The following is an 11,779-nucleotide window of genomic DNA, read 5'->3' as shown; positions in this document are numbered from 1 at the left end:
TCTTTTCTTTTCTTTTCTTTTCTTTTCTTTTCTTTTCTTTTCTTTTCAATTTTACTTTATTTCCATTAAACTGACAAGTAAAAATATGCTTTGAAAAATGGGGGGTGGAAGGGGTAGGAAACAAAAAACCTACTGGGTCACCTAAATAATCTCCTAGCACTGAAGATTTATTCCAAGAAACATCTTAGGGCAACAAGAAAATTTAGGACTTTGGGATTCCATTCCATTGATCAAGTCTCACTAACAGAGTGAGTCTTGTACACGGCAATTTCCATAAGCCAAAACGCACAGGTGAGCAGCGCACAGCTATTACCTTTTGGTCACTGTTCATGTGAAAGAAAGGTTTGTTTCCTCTATGTATTCTTTTTTAATCCCTGCAGTAGCTATCTTTCCTTAAAACAAAAATGACTCGATATCGGTCTATACAGAGATGATAGGTTTCAGTTCCATTTTTGTATATATACGCAGACCAATTTTGTATATATACACAGACCCAGTAGTTAGGACTGCTAACAACTGAAGAATTACTCTAGTATGTAAAAAGTATAATGACATTAATTCCTGTTTTGGGAATATTTTGAAACTTCACAGGCTATTTTCTTCCCAAGTGCCTTTACAATGATGCATGCTGTGCTGTTTCTAAAACAATCAGCAGTCTTGGTACTCCAGTCACCCAGGACAAGGGACAGTGGAGCACACCATGAAATCATGGAAAGGTGGGGAGAAAAATAAGGGTAATGTGCCTTGCATGGAGCTGAAACTCCTTTTTATTTAAAACATGCTGTCCTATGTACCTGTGAAGCAGTTTTAATCCTTTTCTGCCCTGCAATATTTATGCTCCTGGTGAGCATAGTGTTGTTTTCCACTTCACTTGAGTCAGAAGACAAGTCCATTTCATTTCTCCAGCTTTCTTGTAAGCCCTTTTTAGGTACTGGAAAGGTGTTAGAAGGTCACCTTTAAGGTTTGTCAAGGATAAACAGCCCCAGTTCTCTCAGGCTGCCATCCCAGGAGACATATCCCAATCCTTTAAACATCTTTGTGGCCCTACTCTGGACTCAGTCCAATGGGTCAAACTCCTTTTGACAGGAACCCCAGAACTGGATACAGTACTTCCAAGTGGGGTCTCATTACAGTGGAGATCTGTAGTCCCATTCTGTATATTGTTGCAGAAGGGCCATTAGCTGGTATTGTTTCTTTTAGATTTGCCAATATATGCAACAGAAGTGAGGTTGTTTGGTAAAAAGGAGCCTGCTAAGACCTATCTAAAATCTTCACTAATATTAGCAACATTAGTAAATAGTTTTTTTGAAGCTGTAGTTATTTGGGAATTTTTGTCTTTGCAGTTAACAAAATTCCCACAATTAATACTTTAAAATCTGTAAAAGATTTTTGTTCCTGCTTTATCCAAATTATTTCTTCTCAAAATAAGATAAATCAGGCCATTGAAATCTGGTGATACATTTAAATTTTGTCTTGAAATATTATTCAGTGAATCAAAAGCTTGATGATTAGAACTAAACTCTCAAAATTAAAAAATATCTGTTCAGTTAGACTTTATATAATGAGATCAACCCTGCATGATATCAGAATTGCTTCTGATGACTGTTACACACCTGACATTTAAGGACTTATAATGATATCAGACTGCTTTGTCACACAATAAGAAAAGAAATCCAATTATCTTTAAAATCTCTTTATTCCTCTCTACAGAATTATCTTTTACATTTTTGTGGTATTCTCTTCCATTTGAAATCCCTCTGTTTAAGTATCAGGTGTATTTCTCTTCTTTTGGACACTTTCTCTCTGGAAGCTTTACGAGCTTAGAGAAATTTCTTTCTGTGAGATCCAATCAAAAACACAATAATGAAGCTTAAGCTCCAAAAAATTACAGAGATGGAAAAGAGAGCAAGGTCTTTAACTCATTTCTCCATCAGGTCACTGCTAGGTTGTTCTTTTCCCTTGCAGAGCCTTGAAGAGTGCTCTTTCAAACCTAAATTTGACAGTCTTCCACCTGGCTTCTTTCTGGCTTCGTGAACAAAAGCTATGGGATAACTTTTGTACTCCCTTCAAAAACTCAATTGCTTTCTAAATTGCTTTCTAGGCATCAAGTCAAAATTCCTTTAGATTTGAGTTATGTGTAGAAAAGAAGCTTTCCTGAAAGTCATATGAGTGATGCTAGAAATTTCATGCAAACAAAGCAAATACCAGGGAATGGTGTATCCCTGAGGATTTAGTAGTCTCATTTAGTCTCATTTCCCCTAGTCAAGAGCAAATCTTTCCACTTCTACAATAATAAATCACCACATTTACGGATGTTCACCAACTCAGCAATGGAAATTAGTCCTTATTGCTATTCTAACAAAAATATTTCCTGTTTATGAGTTTGTATATGATGACTCATATTTACCAAAATTACTATTCCAGATGTGAACCTCATTTGCATAATGAATTAATACCTTATTTGTGCATCTTGACCAAAGAATTACTAACCCTTTTCTTCTCATGCTTGCATAATGTAACACTTCCTACCTAGTATGATATAAAAAAGCATACATAGTTTATTCTGTGCATGGAAAATGCAGGAAAAGTTTATAGAATATAATTAGAAACTTTTAATTATACATTGGATTTCTTGCATTCCAGATTCTTAAATTTTTTACTCTAGAGATAGATTTAAAGGTGCTGGAAAGAATGAGATGAGAAATGTGAACATAGTTTTCAAATCAGGCAAGAGTACTAGCCAAAGATAACTGTCTAGTAAGAATTATGACTGATGTACATTTAAATCAAAATCCCATGTCAAATAATTTGTGGAAAAACCCAAATGAACCATATTAAAATGTGGAGAAATCCTCAGTTTATACACTTACTTAGAGGGTATAATGGTAAGTCTTGATCAGCCAGTGCAAAGTGACCACAAGAACACAAATCTTTGAAAATACCTCAGCATAATTATGCAGAAAGTACCACAGGGAAACAATGTTAACCAAACCAATCTTAGTAGATGTTATTACTTTATCCTAATTTTGACTGTGTAAAGGTTGCATCAATTCCTTGTTAATCACCCGGGCTCTTCCAGTAAAGAAGACAGGAGGTGTCAAAAGATAATTAATTCTTACCAATTTAGGTATCTATTTTATTATTATATTAGATGCCCTCTAGAGATGCCATTTTCTTTCTGTTAACTACTGAGCTAGCATAAAATATTAGATTAGACTCCATAAGACATTTTAGAGGGCCAAATTTAGGGGAAATTAATTCTGTCTCTTGTGTATAAAATAAACACCACAAAAAACATAGACCAAAGGCTGTAATGAAAATGGATTGGACAACAAAAGGAGTCTATTGAAGAACAATTATTTAGAAAGGCAAGGGGAAAAAAAATCACCCTGCCCAAAAATAAACAACCAATTCACAACTTCCTTCAGTGTCTCATCACTGCCAGGAAATCCTAACATATTTTATGGCATTTTTAAAATTTTTTTCTTTAGTTGTACTGCTAAAAAAATGGAGGCATCTAAGCTTCAAATCATATAAGCATATAATAGTTCAGATTTGAAATGACCTGTGAATGTCTGACTTCTGCTTAAATTAGAGTCAGCTCAGTGATCAGACCACGCTGTTCTAATGTTTCAGGTCTTGAAATTATTGAAGGACAGAGTCTGGGCAACCTTTCTGGACAGCCTGTAGTTTCTGCCTGGCTTTCTGAAGAGTTACTGGGGTAAAATATAAAAATTTTGGTTCTGAGTTGTGTTAGTATGCAATGCTAAAATATGGTAAATAGTAAGTTTTTAGTTAATTACTGTCATATTCAAAAGTGAAGGCTTCTTCTGGCTTGAGTAAATAAAGAAACAATATATTTCCTAAGATTTGCAGTAAATCACAAATCAAGGGCTGTTGTTTTCCAAGGGGGAAATGGAAAGAAAAAAAGTAATTTAAAGAAAATATAATTTTAGAAGAGAAAAAAATCATGTAGACAGGGACATAAAAAAATCTGCTTTTGGCACCTGTAAGGAATTTACTGATTTTATACTAAGGAAGGTAAAAGTTTTTAAGCAAAAATGTGATTCAGTGAGAGAATATAGGAAAAAACATGAAAAAGCTTTTTTTTTTTCCAGTTCAGTGTATGTTTATATTTTTTCCTGTATATTGCTTACTCAGTTTCCAATTTAATAAAAACCAGTAAAAAATAGAGGCACATTACATATATATCTAAATTGGTGATAGCCTAAAATAGTTTAATTATGGGGAAATATGAGTGGACGATCATTTTGCATACTTAAATAGTAATTGTATAATAAAACTAGTATACAGAATATAGAAGTTAAAAATTCACCTGAAAGCCAACAATGTTATATTTTAACGCATATGGTATTTCTCTGAGAAATTCTGATCTTGACTAATGTGGTATTTCAAAGTTTTAAAAAAAATTAAAACACATCACAGCCAAAATCTAACAAAGCCACAATTATCATAAATTTCAGTGTTAAAAATTTAACCCATATTTCTTTCACCACATTGTAAAGATTTCCTTTGAATAGACTTCCTTCTCTTTCAAATTCATGTATTGAATTTTCCACAGTTCCTACTGCCTACAAATAAGCAACTGTCTTTTTCTGAACACACACATTATGGCTATTTAATGCCTAGTGTTTAAATAATTCCCTCAATTTTCAATTTGTAATGAAACTCATGAGGACACAAACATGAATAAAAAACCCACCATAAATCTGCCAGAGCTCATTTTTCCTATGAATTAGACATAACTAATGATGGCATAACTAATTCTTGGTGTAGAATACAGTTTACTATTTTAAAGTCATTATAATTCTTACAACTTTAATTGAAAACTGTTGGAATGAAGTGGAAAATCTATGCAGAATGATTAATGAAAACAGTATATTTGTTAGACATGTATTAAGTGGAATATTTAACTGCTTCACACTCTTCTCCCTCACAGAATGTCATTGCCAGTTTGGGAGATAAGCAGAGGAATAGTCAATATTAATGGCATTCAATCACGTATATGATGCAGTAATTTTATTTCAAGTCATAAAAAAAGCGTAGAAGTTCCTAAAAGTGCTGTTTGATCAGGACCAGTTTGGAGTAGTGTCATTTTAAGATGATTCATCTACAATGGGTTCTTGTCATAGTACCAGTGATTATAAGAATAATTAAGAGTTTTGAGTCCATTATAATGCCAAGAGTAAGGTAGCCTGATACCAGGCAGCACTAGGATGATAGCTACATTGAGACTCCATGACCAAAGCTGGAAATAAAAGCATCTCATGTTATGAATAGAAATCCCTATTTAGACTCCATGACCAAAGCTGGAAATAAAAGCATCTCATGTTATGAATAGAAATCCCTATTTAGCGTATTTTTAATTATATGTATTGATTCTGAAAAACAGATTTTGCATGGGGATACATTAGCTATTTAGTTTCAATAACACTAATAATAATAGCAAAACTGTAACATCAGTCATAACAAATGTCTGAAGAGTTTTAGCTGCAAGGACAACCAAATATGTGAGAAAATGGGTCAACATTATTGAAGTCACTGAGAGCTGTAAGAGACTAGTGCCCATATAGATAATTTCACTCCTATTTGGTCAGTATTTGCTCTCTACAAAGACAAACAAAATTTCATTAAAGTTCTCCAATAATTTGTCAAATACATTAACTTAATGTCCTTCCCCTGAGGCACAATCTTTTTCATTTTGTTTTGTGACTTTTGGGGCAAGGTGGGAAGTGAGAGATCAGTTTGTTGGGCACCTGACCATGAGTCAAGATCAACACACAATACTATCTCCTTTAACCTATCTATGAATTTATGAGCCTGAAAAATCAGTCATTCACTCCGAGTTGCAGGAGTTGTGTTCTGAAGGCTCGTTTGAGAGGGCCTATAATTTAAGCGATTGGCAACTCATGCTCTATCTGTGTTTCTAATTGAATTCTGTCCTGGTACTCAGTTAATCTTGGTTTGAAAAGACCTAATACACAGTGTCCTCCAGGAGATTTAAAAATATGAGTATTTAATTCCCAGGTCTGAAATTATTTCAGGGTAGATATAGATACTCAAGTAGGTATCTCATCAAAGGTAATTGTTCTAATAAGATTTCTAGTGATAAAATTTTAAATAATGAAGGAATATCAAAGTCTTAATAATCTAAGGAGTTTAGAAAAGGGTTTTCTGAACTATTTTATTGGAGTATGCCTATATTCACCTATGCCAGACTGCACTTGTTTAAATGTTTGATTTAACCTGGTATACTGGGTGGCTGGGGTGTTTCTTTTCCTATAGCAGCCCTCGCAGTGCTGTGCCTTTGCACTGGTAGCTGGAAAGGCCTTGATGACACACCCATGCTTTGGCTACTGCTGAGCAGTGTTGGCTCAACATCAGGGCTGTCTCTCCAACTTTGCCCCCTCACCTATAGATTGGCGATAGGCAAAACCTTGGGAGGGGACACAGCTGGGACAGCTGATCCAAATTGACCAAAGGGATATTCCATACCAGAGGGACACTGCTCAGCAAAAAAAGCTAAGTGAAAAGAGTGGGGAAACATCATTATGGTGTTTGTCTTCCAGAGAAACCACTGTGTTCTGAAGTCCTTCTTCCAGGAAGTGGCCAAACACCACCTGCTTATGAGAATTCGGGTATAAAATCTTCTGGTTTTCTTTGCATCCATGTGAAGCCTTTTCTTTTGCTTTTGTAAACTGCATTATCTTGACCCACAAATTTTTTCTATCTTTTTTTCTTCTCTCCCGTCCTACTGTGGAAGGGAATGAGAGAGAGGTTTGGTGGTCAGCAAGCATTCAACCAAGGCCAACCCACCACATTGGCTTTTACACACTAGTCATTTCAACTTTGGTTTTATTTTGGGTTTTTTTTTTTAATGTGAGGATGGGTTTTTTTCCGTTTATATAGGTAAATTTTTGAAAAGTCTATAATGCCAGATAAGGCTGTGACTGGAACAGTGGTTTTGATATGAGAAGACCTTGGTATCACCGCTCTCATAATTTTCAAAAACTATATCATTAGTACTTAATTTTCTTTTTTATAAATATTTCTATTCTCTACTGAAAATGATACATATCTCTCAGTATCATATACCTGATAAATCTCACAACGCCTATTTGTAAAATATGGGTATAATACTTTGTTATTTGATTATTTACTTGCTACTGTGTGTTACTGCTTTTTCTAGCTATGCTAGATTAGTACGCAGGGAACCTTTTGGAAGCAGTTTGAAACACATGATAGCATTTAACTATATTTTGGTAAATAAAATGACAAGCTGAGACAGTGGAAAATGTATATCGTGAAAATGAGGATGTCTACATGAAAGATTTTTGTAGCAGTCACAGTATTAGCTGAGACTGGGATAGATAGAAAGCATGGAAATCATTTCTTTGTGAATTTGTGTTGAGTATCTCTGTTGCTTCCCCAGAAATCTTATCCAGTTATTACTGTAAAACAAAATTGACCAGCTTTCCTCTTCCCAGCATAAAATGTGTATGCAGTAAGCTTTAAGTTGCTAAGATTTTATGAAACCATTTTTTCTTTCTTTTAAATTCTCCTTATACACTCCACAAACCCCAGTGGAAAACAAGAGTTTATAAAGATGAATCCCCTGTGGAGTGTGTCAGCTGTCACACTCACAGGCTTCCCTTCCTTTAATGAGACCATAAACTCTTTTCTGCTGCAGAAAGCCTTGCTTACATAAACTGTAATCTATTTTCTGAATGGGAATTTTGTAAAGGTTATTGATTCTTCAGATAGACATTAAAGTTTCTTACAGGGGCTTAATGGGGGATTAGGTATGATCCTTAGGTTAGGTTTCAAATTTATTTTTCTTGATAACACAAAAAACTCTTGTTCATTAAAAGAAAAATTCTTTTGCTCTAATGATTTAAGAACTGATCTCAGAAGGTAGAAAATGCCCATTGTAAAATTCAAAATGTCATGATCTTAAGAATTTTCATTATCCAACTATATTCTGGGTTGCAGTTGGAATTATACAGAAAGTAGTATTTATCTTTAGAATATTACCAGTGACTAGTCACTAATTAATCCTGTTTCATGACTTAAACTTACACTGTTTTGTGTTTCTCTTTGCTTATTATATATATGAACTTAAAAACCCAACCAAAGAAAGAAAAAAAAAAACAGCCACCTTTCCAATAGTAAGGACCAAGAATGTGGTTTGTCCATGAATGAAGGCTAAATTTATTCCAGATCACTTTATATGTCATAAAACAGCTTAAGTAATTTTTCAGAGTGGATGGATATCCTATTAAAAAGCATGATAAGCAAAGAGTTAGTATATCTCTGATGAAGTCTTTCCATCTTAGATGTCTTAGAAAGCCGTTGGACAAGAGATGAAGTTCAGTTCATCTAACTCTGTCTACAATATCTGTGGCTACATCTGACACAGTCATCTAGAATGCTATTATGTTCTGTGGAGAGTGATAAGTGCTTCTACTGCATAATTCATTTTTCCTTGCAGGAAAAGAAAACAAGTGAACCACTCATCTCAAAATTCCTGTTTGTCTCTGTCTCCTATGAATAAACACTACAACATACATGCTTCTGCTATAGATGCTGAAAGCTCAGTGGATGAATTTTGTATTCAGTTGCTTTATATTGTATAGGATTTCAGCTGTTTTACATTGTATCAGATTTCACAGTTTATAAATTTTAATGTGGAAAATTCAAAATAATGTGCATGGTGAAAATATTTTGAGTGTCTAAACAGCAATGATTCCAAATTATCTTTCAGTGCTCAATAAAAACACATCTTGGACTCATACGGGTATTTCTTTGAAAAGTAGAGAGCAATTCTTAGATATATGAAAGAAAAAAACGACAGAACTGATTAAATCACTACATAAATTCATGACACCATGGTCACTCTTTCCAGTTCTGATATTCAGTATGTATAGATCATATTAGAACTTTAAAAAAATTAAAAACCCACCAACAACTGACCAGGATTTCAGGAACGACCATGAATATTGGAAGTTCTTAATGTGAGAAAAGACTGAATATATCACTTTTCCTCTCAGTGTGAGAAAACGTGATTGCTGAGAGTGAAGGATAGTGAATTACATTAGTTTCAGTGACAGCATAAAGAAGGCAAATTGGGAATAGTCATTGAACTTGTGGGGTTTTTTTCTTTTTACTATTTATTTTCTCTTTATGCCAGAACTACAGTCCACTATGAAATTTCCAGGCAGAAAGTTCTAGAAAATTTCTAGCAGAGTTAACTTGCTTTCCCATCCACATCCACACCCACTTTGCAGTCGTAAATCTCTTTGCATCAGAATGTCATATAGACAAACAACAAGAAAGACATTATAAAAATTGAAGCACGATGGATACATCAGCTCTTTGAATGATCTGGATGCAAACTTCTTCCCTGCAATTGCTTGTAGAGCTTTCCATGAAACTAAGAAGATACAGTAGGCTGCGTAACTTGTGTCTTAGGGTTTTCTTAATGCCTCCACTGCTGGCAACTGTCATAAAGACGAGACTAATACACAAGGACAGCTTTTCTGACTTAGTATTGTACTAATTTTCTTAGGAAAACAAACAAACAAAAAATTGCAAGTGAACTCTCACTGCGAAGTGTAAAAGTGCAAGTCAATGAAGGATCAATTTCTCCGTTTCAAGATTCTCTATCCAGGTCTTACAGTTACTTGTGTTTCTTATTTCCTGAAAAAAATTGCAGATGTTCTATGGAATCTATTATTAACATCTAGTAACAATCTATAACATCACAATCTATAACATTTTGCAAAATATAACTTCTGTGTTACATGTGTGAAAACTCTTCTTTGTTATATAAGGACGAAACTCGTTTGTCCTAGAGTTACAATTGTGATGTAGCTCGATACCAGGGATGCGCCTATTTTTATAGCCAGGGCATATAGTCATCAGTTCCCTGAGTGATCCAAAAGCTCCCCAGCTAGTTTCTGCCTAGATGAGAAAACGGACAGGCTTAAGAACTATTTATTGACTGAAATCCCAGCAGACTTCACAATAAACTGTTTGACTAGTGGTTGCATGAGCTCTCCAGGTAGATCTTTGGACAATTCCCATGTTCCTTCCTTCCTGCAGTGCATGGATCAACCGATAATTTCTACTGCTTAACTGTGTTCTTTAATATCTCAGAAAAATCTTCAGAAAACCTCATCATCCAGGAGACTTCCACAGTAGTTTCTGTTGTACAATTGGCCAAATAATACAAATGTAATTTTAAGCAGTCTGTATAAATTGTTCCTGAAGATAAAGCACTGTCATGTAAGGCAGCTATTTTAATGCAGTTAAGACAGAATATGTCCTAAGACAACAATAAGTCATGCATGCAATCATAACTGGACAGGTTTTTTGGGTTTTTTCCAACATCTATTCAGCTTCTGACTGCATGAAACAAATGATGCTGACTTACATTGGATATATTGTTCTTAGGGATTTTTATCTTCTGTATGTTATTGTTGGCTGGGAAAGTCAAAGCAGCATGAACTTTTCTGCCTCCTAGGAAATCTCTGATGCTCATTTGAATTTTTTTTGTGCTCCTTGTGATCCCGTTATCCAGTTCTATCCTTGCAGTGGAGAGTCTTTTCTTCCCCCTTCTGTTTCATGTTCTTCTTCGCTTCCCCCTGTTCTTCTAAACATTGATTCTAACTGAAGACTTTATAATAAGTTATGTAGGAAAGAAGGAATTTCAGCTGTTGTCTTCAGGACAAATATTAAACTTCTCCTGACTTTAACTTATTTTGGGGTCATTTTTAATTGTACTGCACAAACACACTGAACTGTTTGTTACAGGATAAGATTTTGACACTTAATAGACAAGACTCCACTTGATTAAGGCAATTCTTTTTCTCAGTCTATCACACACCAAGGTTTTTAAAAATCTATCAACAACAGAATCTAGGATCAGCATTTTCAATCTGAAATGGACACATTTTCCCTGCCAGGAATTTCAGTTTGATTTAGGAAGAACAAATTTGCTGTTTATTTCAACATCAGAATTATGTGTTTTGTCTCCTTTGTGTTAAAATCTTTCTCTCTCTGAAAACGTCTTATTCTTCTCAAAGAATGCCAGAACTGTAGTTTTCACTCAAGTACCTCTTTCCTTACACCTTCAGAGCCATGAACATTTAAGTAGACTATTGAGGAATTCATACTTAATCAAAACACTTTCTTCTCACTGAGATTATCAACTTCAATCTCCAGAGAAAAAGAGAATTGATCATCTGCTTAACAGACAAAGGAAATAAAAGTAAGTATAAAGGCAGTTGGGTATTTCTGAAAAGGTACCTTTCCACTCATTGTCTGAGAAGTCAAAAAGGAAAGACTGATAAGTAGAAAACCTAAGCATGCATCATAGAATCTTGTAAAGATTGACCCAAATATCTTTAATGGATGTAAATTTGCTTGTTCAGATGAAAACCAGAGTCTAGGTTATTTTAAGGCCACAGAGCTTGGAGAGGAAGTATATGAAATATACTTTCACGATTTGAAAACTGTATCCTTTTACCCCATTTACTTATGATTATATTCTGCTCTAAGCTTTATTGCTCTATTGTTGCATGAAGTCATATATAAGAGAAAGCATAAAATTATGCTGTCGTTTGCTTTTTAATGGAGTGAACATCCAATAAATGCTTAAGGACTCTACAGACAAATAAAGCACTCAAGGTTATGCTTAGGTAATTGGAGACATATGTTAGCTGAATCAGAGTGACCATATTTGAGAAGAGAACCT

Source organism: Corvus kubaryi, unplaced genomic scaffold (assembly GCF_017639235.1).
Source record: "Corvus kubaryi isolate FWS band 111438036 unplaced genomic scaffold, C.kubaryi_AGA036_p1.0 133, whole genome shotgun sequence".
NCBI lineage: Eukaryota > Metazoa > Chordata > Aves > Passeriformes > Corvidae > Corvus > Corvus kubaryi.
This window is presented reverse-complemented; position numbering follows the sequence as displayed.